The 11,382-nt window shown below is 42.0% G+C and overlaps 3 pseudogenes; 1 reads left to right on the forward strand and 2 right to left on the reverse strand.

The window, feature by feature from the left end:
• The first annotated feature begins 2,066 nt into the window (after positions 1-2,066).
• Positions 2,067-2,769, forward strand: LOC146188325 (uncharacterized; annotated as a pseudogene).
• Positions 2,770-5,082: 2,313 nt separating this feature from the next.
• LOC146188326 (uncharacterized) lies at positions 5,083-7,851 on the reverse strand (annotated as a pseudogene).
• A 117-nt stretch (positions 7,852-7,968) lies between these two features.
• On the reverse strand, positions 7,969-10,159 carry LOC146188327 (uncharacterized; annotated as a pseudogene).
• Positions 10,160-11,382: the final 1,223 nt, after the last annotated feature.

The following is an 11,382-nucleotide window of genomic DNA, read 5'->3' on the forward strand; positions in this document are numbered from 1 at the left end:
ACGCGTCAGCATCATTCAGCACGTGTGATGAGGAATTGAAAGAATACTTCGAAAAATGTTCAAGTGAATCCTTGCCGAACCTCTCCATCAATAAAACACAGGCCATTCTTGTTTTGACCTACATCGTTCATGCGGGTCTCTCCTGGGCACAGGTCAAAGGGCTCTTGAAGCTGATCAACACACTTTGTGGGTGTGATGTTGTGCCCGACTCCACGCACATGTTTCGGAAGCTGTGGGAGACCGAACTGGACTCACTTCAGGTGCACTTCTTTTGCCAGGATTGCTTCGAGTACTTTGGCAGAAAAAGTAGAAAAGAACGAACTGACACATTCACATGCAAGCGCTGCAGTGCCACGAGAACGGTGCGGTGGCTCACAGCGAAAGACAGTTTCTTTCTTATTTTCGACCTAAAGGAACAAATTTACAATGCTGTGTCAAACTGCTCTATGGCACTATTCGAACGCTTGAAAGGGATGGCCTCATCTTCACCTGGAATGTTTGCAGACATTACAGACGGGCGGCTTTACCGGAGCATAAGAAACAGAGTAAAAGCGAAGTGGAGTGACTTGACAGTCACCATATATATCGATGGATCACCAGTGTTCAAATCAAGTAAAGCAAGCGTGCGGCCAGTTCAGCTGCCTAATAATGAACTGTCATTTAATGTTCGCTTTCAGAATGTAATTGTAGGAGCACTGTGGTTTGCCAAAACTCATCCTCCTCAATATTTATTTATGAAGGCATTTGTGAAGGCATTTAACGAAATTGGCACCATAGTGTGGAGACATGGCAACGAAACTGTGCAGTCTAGGGTGGCTGTGGCATGCTGCTGCGTCGACTCGCCTGCCAGAGCAACACTGCTGAACATGAAGCAGTTTAATGGATGATTGGGGTGCTCCTGGTGCCTTCACACAGGAACAGCTGTTGATGGTAAGCCATTTTGCATGATGTTCACTTTGAATTGTGATTTATTTGTAAAATCCTGTGAAAGTAGACAACCAGCTGACTTAATTGTTTTGTTCGATGCACATTAGGACAACATTTTTTATTAGTACAGTGATTAAATGTGACAGGAATAATGCATGGAAGTCGGACATCTGCAATAAATTCATTGGCAGCCATTTCTGTTACTACGGACACACTCTTTGAGACTATGGCACCTGGTTTTGTACTGTTCTCTTCACCACCTATATTGGTATTGTCATGAGCCTGCATTTGGTTGTATGGCATGCGTCATCTGATAAACATTCTTAGTAGCCTGGAAGTGTGAATGGATGCTCTAATAAACACACCATCATTCATGTCATGGCTTTTGGATGTCCTACCTTATTTCGTCATGCAAAGAAATGCTGGAACTGACCAGCACGTTAATCCAGGAATGGGATGAAGTAGATAGGCTTTTGTAAACAGTAACTACATTTATCCCATCCTGGTACCTAATGTTCACTGTTGACATTTAATTGTATAAGTATAGCATTTTGAATCCCGATACAGTGCTGTACGACATTGCTGTTACTGCAATATCAGTTTTGCCCATAGTGTTTTTATTTTCATGTCCAAGGTTACTGAAAAGTCTCATGTGCTACATATGGTACAGCTTCATCAAATTAAACCCTCACAGACAGTGGCTGCTCAGAGTTCGTGTTCTGATATCCCACTGTGTGTACTTTACAAAACACCTCTAGGGCACTACATAACTTAAAGGAATTTGTTCCCCCTTTGATTCTTAGCAGTTGCTTTATATAGAAAATCATCTATTAATTGCTGTTACTGCATTTATTTGGATGTTTGAATGTGCATATTTCAATTTAGCAACTTTTACCTAAATATAACCTGGCTAAGGCTGAAAATTGGACTGGTTGCTGTGCATTTAAATGTAGCACGGAATGACATATAAAAATGAAAACTAATTTGCCTTTATTTCTTTGTGGTTATCTTCACTATTTTTTCGTCATAATATAACTCTGTTGTAAAATACTCATGCTTTATCTTTCGCAGGAACTATTCGGTACCTTCCAGGCAGCCAGTCGGCATTGCCACGTACCCACACCAACATGGTTCGAGACATGCAGGATGCCCACAGTAAGCGCCAGCCTGTGCATGGGGTTAAAGGGCCTTCTCCTGTCATGGGCCTCCAAGGATTTAACCTTGTGTGGAGTTTGCCACCCGACTATATGCATTGTGTGCTAGAGGGAGTTGCACAGCAGCTGACTGAGGTGTGGCTAACTGCTGTTGGTAAACCTTTTTACATTGGTAGACATATTCAGGAGCTTATTCTGCCGCTTGCCTAGGCCAATTGGTGAGCGCAAGAATTGGAAGGCGACCGAATGGCTGTACTGGATGCTGTATTGTGCTCTTGCTTGTTTAAAGGATTTGATTCCTGACAAGTATCTGCATCATTTTTCTTTATTGTGCCAAGGCATTTTCCTTCTGATCGAGACATGTGTCAGTGATGCAGATTTAATTGAAGCAGACCAGCTTCTGTCATTGTTTGTTAATAGAGTAGTGGTACTGTATGGACAAAGCAGTGCAACATTCAATGTGCAGCAGCTGTTACATCTTTCAAAAAGTGTTGAAATGTTGGGGCCTTTATGGGGGATCTCCACATTTCCATTTGAGAATGGAAACGGGCAGTTATTGAAGCATGTGACTGCTGCACAAGGTGTGCCTCTGCAGGTCGCAGAACGTTGTATAATGAAGACTTGGCTGAGGAATACAAACAGATTTGTGGAACTCTCATTACATCTTTTAGAAAGAGAAATAGAATGATAAAGACCCGTGCCATAAGAGGGACCGGTACCCATCTGCTCGGAGCTTCATTGAGGTCAGTTCCTCTAGAAGAGACTGTGGCTGAGATGTTTGTCCCTGAATATCTGAAGATGCAGAATGGTGTTTATTGGCTTGTAATAGTCATATGTTCCTTCACTGTAGATGTCCGAAAGGTTGCACTTGTTTGCCAAAAATTGGTGATCTGTGAGCCAGTGTTCCAAAATATCAAGTACATGCACATTTGTAAGCGTCCTCCTCCAAATCGAAATCTTCATCTATTCTCACCTGATAATGTCGTCACCCAGTGTGTGTTCCTTCAGATAGAGAATGTTTCATATGTTTGTGATATTGCAAATAATTATAAAATAGATTGAATGCCAGATGGATTTCAGTGCCGTAATAATTAATGACAGCCTGAAGGGGAAAGTAGAGCTTAAAAATTTCTAGAGTAAAAGGAATTGCAGTCACCGACCAAGCCAACATGAAAAAAGATGTTTCGGAACCCGTACGGGTTCCTTGATCTCAATGAGGCGGAAAGGTGAGGGAATGGAATTTTTTTTCATTCCCTCGCCTTGTCCGCCTCATTGTCAATAAGGAACCCGTACGGGCTCCGAAACGTCTTCTTTTTTCACGTTGACTTGGTCAGTGACTGCAATTCCTTTTTGCTCTACTACCATGCCTGACCAGACGAACTTTTATCGAACCCTTGACTACTTAAAAATTCCTGTTATCATCATCAGCCAAACTATACCCACTGCAGGGTGAAGGCCTCTCCCACACTCCTCCAATTCACTCAGTCCTGTGCTAGCTGCATGCACTTGTTACTACCTATCCTAAGTAGACATGTTCGCCTACTACTTCAAATGAGGTAGAACGAGAGGAAGAAGATGGTTTACACGGTATGAAGGAGCAGTGAACAAGGGTAAAGGGTGTACGCCTCAGTTTTCAGGCGAGCCAACGTTTTGACAAGTGGAATTGTCTTCGTCTGGGCAAAGCGATCATCACTAGCAGGGGTTTAAATACTCTTTTGCTTCCAAAGAAGAAAAACTAGGGAGGGGGGAAAGTGGGTGAGAAGAAAGTTCGTGAAGGAATGGGGAGGGGAGGATGGGTGAGAAGAAAGTAGGTCATACAGTGAACTAAAAACATTCTTCAGTGTGTATTTCGCAGCCTGGAACCAGGGATCCTGTGGCCTGCAAACGAAGTAAAAGCGGTAGTACCAGGAAAAACTACAATACTGGGTAGATGACTAGTCACCACTTAAGCTGGTTTGGTGCAGATACTCCTGAAGTGAAAAAAAAAAGTTTGAGGAGAAACTCAAGCAACAAGTGATAAGGAGGAAATGTGTTGGGAGAAACATGTACAGCTTATGCTATAGCGAAAGGGAATAGAGTGTACATATGTTGTGAATAAACTACAATTAACACTATATGGGATTGTTTTCCCGAATAGTTATGATGCAGAGGGAATATACCTAAGAGATTCTAACATTCTCTTAGATATATTTATTCCTGCTGGTTCCAACGTTCTAAATTTATGAATTAGATATGCCTCTCTATATTTTCTGTCCCTTGCAGATTTAAAGCCTGACTGGAGAATAAATAATTTAATTTCTTCGAACTGATGGTCTTTCTGATTGAAATGCTTGGAAACTGCTTTTGGGAGGTTTTTGCCTATGTCTGCTCGATGTCCATTAAGCCTTATGTTCATTGGTTGCCCTCTCTCTCCGATGTACTGTTTGACAGAAGGAGCATTCTAGAAGGTAGATAACATTTGAAGATGTGCAGTTAAAGCCTGATACGTGAAAAGTGAAATCACTTGCATTACTTTAAACCATGTGTCTTTTTGTATGTGACTGCATGTCTTACATCTAGGTCGAGAGCAAGGGTGTGGCTGTGTTGAATGCTTGTTGTCGAGTTTAGAATGTACTAGAATATCTCTGAGGTTTGCGTTATGTTTGTATGTTACCCTTGGTGCCTCTGGAAATATTTTCATCAGGCGTTCATTACACATTAGTATATGGGATGGTATTTCCGCAGAATATTGTTTATGTTTGGAAGGGCATTGAAGTATTTAGTTACAAAATAAGGCTGGCATTCAGTGTTGGCCTTTGGTCGTTTCATGAGTGCATCGTTGTGGTTTAAAGTGCTTGCATTTTCGAGGGCCATATTAAGAGAGTTACCGGGATAGTTTCTATGGATTAGTGTTGCTTTGCTACCTAATGTAAATGGCTGTTCCTTCCTGAGGCTGTGCAACATTACCTTAGGTTATAAGATTAATCATTCAGGTTAAAGTGCTTGTTTACTGATGTATTATTCAACTTCTTTTAGAGCTCTTTATATTTTCTGCGGCATGAAACCGGAAGTGTTCTTGCAAAGATAATACATGACCAAAATATAACTGTAAGCGTGCAGCTTCTCGATTAGAGAGGGAAGGCGCAGCTTTTGGCTGACCAAACGTCCATCCAGTTCCGATACATCTGGCATACTTTGTTTTTGGGTGGTCAATAAATGTCATGCACAAAGATTGCACATTAGAAGGCAATGGCAGTACTGATAACAGAATATCTAGCTCCTGCAACATCACTACTCTTTCAACAATTTCCTCGGGCGCACCTTAAGCTGCATTCACGAATTTAACAAATGCACCATTCCCACTCTCAAATGTGAAAGCTGAATGTGCCCAAAAAGGCCCAAAGTTGCGAACAGCTTGTGCCAGGTGCGGAAGCTGATGGGCATTGAATGTCATGCATCGTTGTCCATAGAGTCTAGGTGCTTGGGAGAGGAAGCTTCTCAGAAGGTGTTTTAAACAAAAAATTGCATATAAACATCAGTTTAATTGTACATTTACCAGAGCATTCAAGGTGACTACAGTTATATAACTGATATACCAGCATTATGCAGTGTAAACCTAATTGCTAGCATTCATGGGTTTTGCTTTTAGGTCAGATACATTGAGGTATAATTTGATGTAGATCACATGTAAGCATAACCACATATTTGCTTATTGCTGTCATTTCACCCCTAACAAACAGTCACATAATACACCACTTTGGTCTGCTGTTAATTCAAGTGAGCATTTTTTAATATTTGCACCGTCTGGGATCCTGCACTGATCTTTATGGTTCCGGAGATAGAGTGCCTGTGGTTGGCACAATGTGCAAGAGTGTAGCTAAATGTTATGCGAGCCCTTTTTTAGCTGCCAAAGGTGTAAACAGTAATGGTGATATTTAAAGCTTTCTTTAAGCAATAGCTTATACAGCTCATTCAGTCTAAAAGCCATTTTTGTAGTAGTCGGCACCACGTGTCAGAAATTAGAGGCGGCATAAAAATCATGGTAATTTGTTCTTCTAGGGATGGACCATTGAGTGGTAAATGATAGTAATGATAAGGCAATAAAATCACATATATTTGTTGAATTGGTTGATTAAAGAAACAAAAAATTGAAAAACACGGGCTATATGAGACATACTAGAAAGGGTTCTGGTAATTTTGACCACCCGGCATTCTTAAATGTTAACTGATATCTGACAGTAAACATGTGCCTTGCTTTTTGTCTCTACTGAAGAGCAGAGTTTGCAGCCAGGATAAATTCCCACATCCTTATGTGTAGCAGTCGAGCACTCTAGCCAATAAGCCACCACGGAGGGGATTATTCAGTATAGCGCATATATGTTAGTGTGGCACACAAAGCACCACCCCCTATTTTAGTAACTTTGGTTCACTACAGCCAAAGTGCTCATACCTGCATGATCAATTTGATGAACCGAGAGCTCTTCCAGCAGCAAGGTAAAAACTGCTTCAGCCAGGCGTGAGAAGTGCCGAAGGTATCTTGGAGGAAGAATACGGCAGCATCAGGGTAAGCAGTAAAATATCAACCAGTTGCGCCATTCATGGGCTTTCCAGTAGCACCTCTCTCGAAGTGCCCAGGGCAAGCGTGTGAAATGATGTGGAGGACGTATGCCCAGCAAGCGTTTATTGATTGCTTCAAGTGTCTTTGGGCGGCCTGCAAGTAGCAAAACATTTTAATCACTTATACGCTATAGCTTCACATAATCTACAATGGGTGATTTTTTAAAATTTCATCTGCAAACTTCAAAATGCACAATGTAAACAAGAGGTTAAAAATAGCAAAATTCAAAGATCGATAGCTGGGTATAAGTAAGGACAAATAATTCTTTACTAAATATAGTGAAACCCATTTGTTAAAAAGGAACCATCCAAACTTTGCCACATAACTGCATCATTCATTAAAAATAGTTGGACATGTCACAAGACTGCTTCGCATGTGTAGAGATATTGTACGACTGAATCTATTGATAATTTACATTACTTGAAGGGCCAGGTGGCAATATTGAGCCTATATGCTGGCTTTCCTGGACAGAAGACTTTTTTTTTGTTTTTAAATTACCTGACTGCCTCATAGTCAATTTCCAAGTGGGTAGCCTGGATTGTTTATGACAGAGCAATTATTGAAAGTGTGAAAACAGGGCAAGGATTTTGAGCAATATAAAATCTGTCACAATAATGATAAGATTAAGCCTGCAAGACAAGCCTAAGATAAAACTAAAGGTGCTGTTTATACTAGAAGTGTTAGAGGTCCACACAAGTGATTGTCATGCAGCATGTGCAAAAAATAAGCAAGCCAAATAAATTTGCCAGTCGCAAATGCTGGATCATTAACCCATAGAAAGCTTCTTTTTAAGTTACTTTGCAGTCATGAGTATAATAAACTAGAAGCAACTCAAAGTACTAGCAATGCTTCCTTATCAATGATGTGGTACATGTCAAAGCATGAAGAACAAGGTCGAGTTTCCCTACACACTACTGTGACCAAGCAAGTGCGCCTGCTGTAGTTAACCTGTTAGGAAGCAATTAAAAACAACTGTGCTGTACTTACCAATTCAATAGGCTTCTTGACTGTTTGAGGAGTCCAGCCAGTAATCAGTGAATTCCCTTGTCATGTCTAAGAGCACAGAATGCATGTACTCAACAGTGTGACAAGGTCAAAATATGGCAGCTTTTGCAGTGGAGACATCCCTTTCAGTCCATTCACAGGAGATTTTTTCTTGGATGCAAGTCTCATGTCTCTCAAGACACCTGCCATTGTTCTTTCCACATCAGGTCTTGGGTTGCTGTACAGCCGCCGCCCTGAAGGAGTAAAAATTATAAAGCTAATGAATGAATCTACTGTACTAGCAGCTCAATCGGAGCCATCTATGGCATGCAAGATTTACTTAGGAATGTAAGAAGGCTCTTAATAGGTCGTTCCATAGAACCTCCATTATTATCACCCTTCACTTCGCTACAAGTTAAGCCTAGCAATCTAAACACATAGCCTAAAAGCACAAGTATGCTACAGTAGAGACAATCACTCACCGTAACAGATAAGTGCCTCAAGGTTACTTTGAGGCAGCAGAATTCTGAGCAAGAATTGATTAATTCTGGCAAACAGGACCACCTTTGGTGAAGAGTGGCAATGGAGACAGTTTCACAGAAAGGACGTTTTCTAGAAAATGGCAGTAGCGTGATTCTCCTAATCTACCATTATAATTCCCATTTTTTACCTGTTCCTAGATTATGTTCCTTTATTCAAAAGCACAGAATACCCTCAGTACAATCATTATCAGAAGGTGTGAAACTATTGGCCACTTGCTCTAGTTTATGCAGAGCTCCAGGTGCGATTTGCCCATTTGTCTGCTACTCTCAATTACATTAAGATGAAATAAGACATGCCAGTATAAGCTACCATGCACTGTCACACCCAATATAGGTTGCAGCTTATGATATATTCAAGGGTTAATTAATGCAATGAGCATTCATAGGGGTGCTGAAAAGTGGTTCTTTTATTGCCCAATAAAATGCGCAAAGTACCCTAAATTTTGTGCTGGTTAAGTATTCATTGTACAATTAGGCTCATTTGTTACAATACAATAACCTGAGTAGATTTAATAGCGACATGTTCAAGATCGTATTGAGCAAGGCAGTACATGAGTGACTTGCAATATTTAATACTATTCTTAAAGACACATTTGAAATACTTTATAAAGCATGCATTATGCTCACTACAATTAAACATTAGCAATTGAACATAAATTTTACACTTCATTTTAAAGTGTGCCATAAGTACACTTACCTTCCTGGCTTTCTCCACAGGCTAGACACCATGGACACCCAAAAAAGCCATGAAATTGAACATGATTGCTCAAAGCTGCTCTTGCAGGTGCATCCACACACATACACACTGGATAGATTTTTGTGAATATTGACATCGATGATTATCTCCACGGAAATTCACCGATAGTGTTCATTGCTTCAATAAATTTACCGAGGAATATTTTCATATCTAGATGCTTGCGGCCAAACCACAGTCCTCCTAGAATTACACTTTTGTGTCTCATTCACAACGTGTATAGGCCATATTGAAGAATTTGATGATTTATACAGTGGACTGCCGTCAGTGTTCATGATGACTGTGAAGTCACTCCATCTTAACACCCCTCTTTTATGGAGGGAGCGACATGTAAGACCACTTGTAAAGTATTTCGTTGCACGAGAACTGTCTTCTGCTTGTTGCCTTAGTTCACAGAGGCTGTCATACAGCACACTTGAGAGCCTTGGAATCAAAGCAGAAAACTGCTTCCTCACGCCTAAAATAGTGAAAATCCTCCGCTCTTCATGTCAGACACATTTGAATTTTTATGACAGCTACAGCAGGACAGGATCTTTTTGTCGTCGAATATATGCATCAATTCGCCACGCTCACTCAGCAGTAATGATATTTGGCCAGTAAGGCGCAGTTTGCTGACCACAGCTTTCTAAATAAATACTTGGAGCGAGGTAGGCCGGTGTTCTGAAAGCCGAACAAAGCTTCCCCAAGCTTCAATAAGTCATCAACTGCAGTCTAGGGCAATCCATGTGATGCAATAAAAGACATTATCAGAACTATAACTACTGCCACTGTGGTTTTTGATCCAGGAAGAGTTTTTGCACCAGTCTCCCACACATGTAGCCAGCAGTTCCGATTCCTCAAAAGGCGGCACGGTATTGTGACTATGGTGCTCGTCACTATCACTGCAGCCATCTTCTCTGCTTGTGGGTGCATCTTTGTCCTCACTGTCAGAAATTTTCGTGCTCACCATTTCGTCATCCGTGTGTTCAGCATGTTCAGGGCTGGACTCATTTGCGCTGTCACTGTCAGAAGAGCTCTCTGTACAGCTTTCATTGCCTGGAGGCGACGATCACACGGATTTAGGACCTTCAGTCTCAGCAGCACTAGGTTTGAGAGAAGAGGCTACAGATTTGTTGTATTATAGTGTTGAGCGAGGGACAACAAAAGAGGACCCAGGACTCAAGTAAAGCTTCCGCCGTTTCTTCTCACCTTCTTGGCTCATGCTGACGGCGACGACTTGCGAACACAAAGAACCGCGATGCGGCAAGTTGGATATGGCACGCTCGTTACTACAAATCATACAGATCCGAAGAAATCCGTCACTGGCGTTCATTTAAACCATCACTGCAGAACACGACTGATATATGCCACGGCACACACGCTTATGCTGGGCACAGTAAAGATGCTCTGCTGTTTTCCACGATTCGAACTGAGCCTGCCGCTCACCAAACCTTCAATTTATGAACTTCTGACGCATGTCATCAGCGCCTCGCGTTGCCGTACACGAGCGCAGCGGAAAAGGGGTGGGGGAGGCGGGGAGGCACTGAAGATTTATCCCTCCCCCCATTTGTTTTGTGTTATCATGCACCGCCAGCTTGTCCTTTCTTCCGTTCTTCGATTAAATCAGTTGTCAGTTCTGCGCCGTCGTTGTCCACTACTCCTCTTTGTCTCGTCTTTTTGCGCACGCATACATTACTGTCCTCTCTATCGCCTTCATCCCATGCATACCACCCTGCTTCCTTCGTTCTGTCTGTTTTTTGTTTTCCAAGCTCGTTCGAAGTCACGACCCCAAACCACGTGAACCAGCTCGACTCCTGCACCAGTGAAGCAGGGCTTGTTGAAAACAGGCAAGGAGAGACGAATGCAGGAAAGGAGAAGAGAGCGAGATGGTTTTAAAGGGGTATGAAGAAGGCGAGGGGGGAGGGGTTGAAAGCCTATATTGAGTCAAGATGCCGGCAGGTGTGCGGTAGCAGCGTTTCTCGCTGGGGTCATTTGTTTTTTTCTCTGCGTTGTGGTCAGCTCGTACAGTTCACGTGGTTTGGGGCCATCTAACTGAAGGCGTTATTTCCGATTATTAATTGGTCTCGGTCTCTAGCACAGATGGTTCTTGGACGTTTTTTTTTTCAGAGTATGGAATGTTTGGCTATATCTAAGGCACGTGTCGCGTGTTTTCTCAAGAAATTTCTTATATGCAGTCGAAGCGCAGTATATAGTGTATACTGCTTATACAACGTAAGTCGCGAAGCCACGAAAATTCGCATTATAAACAGGTATCGCCATTATTTTTGGGCTCAGGCTCACGTCAGATGGGTAGCTTCCCTTTGAAGAACACCTCATTAATGAGTCTGCTCAACACTTGATTATAGTTCCATCATATCGCACGCCGCACGACCAACGAAACTTACCACAACCGCCGCAGCGCGGAATGGTGAGCACTACACGGGC

The sequence above is a fragment of the Amblyomma maculatum genome, chromosome 5, assembly GCF_055883805.1.
Source record: "Amblyomma maculatum isolate TAMU_Amacu chromosome 5, ASM5588380v1, whole genome shotgun sequence".
NCBI lineage: Eukaryota > Metazoa > Arthropoda > Arachnida > Ixodida > Ixodidae > Amblyomma > Amblyomma maculatum.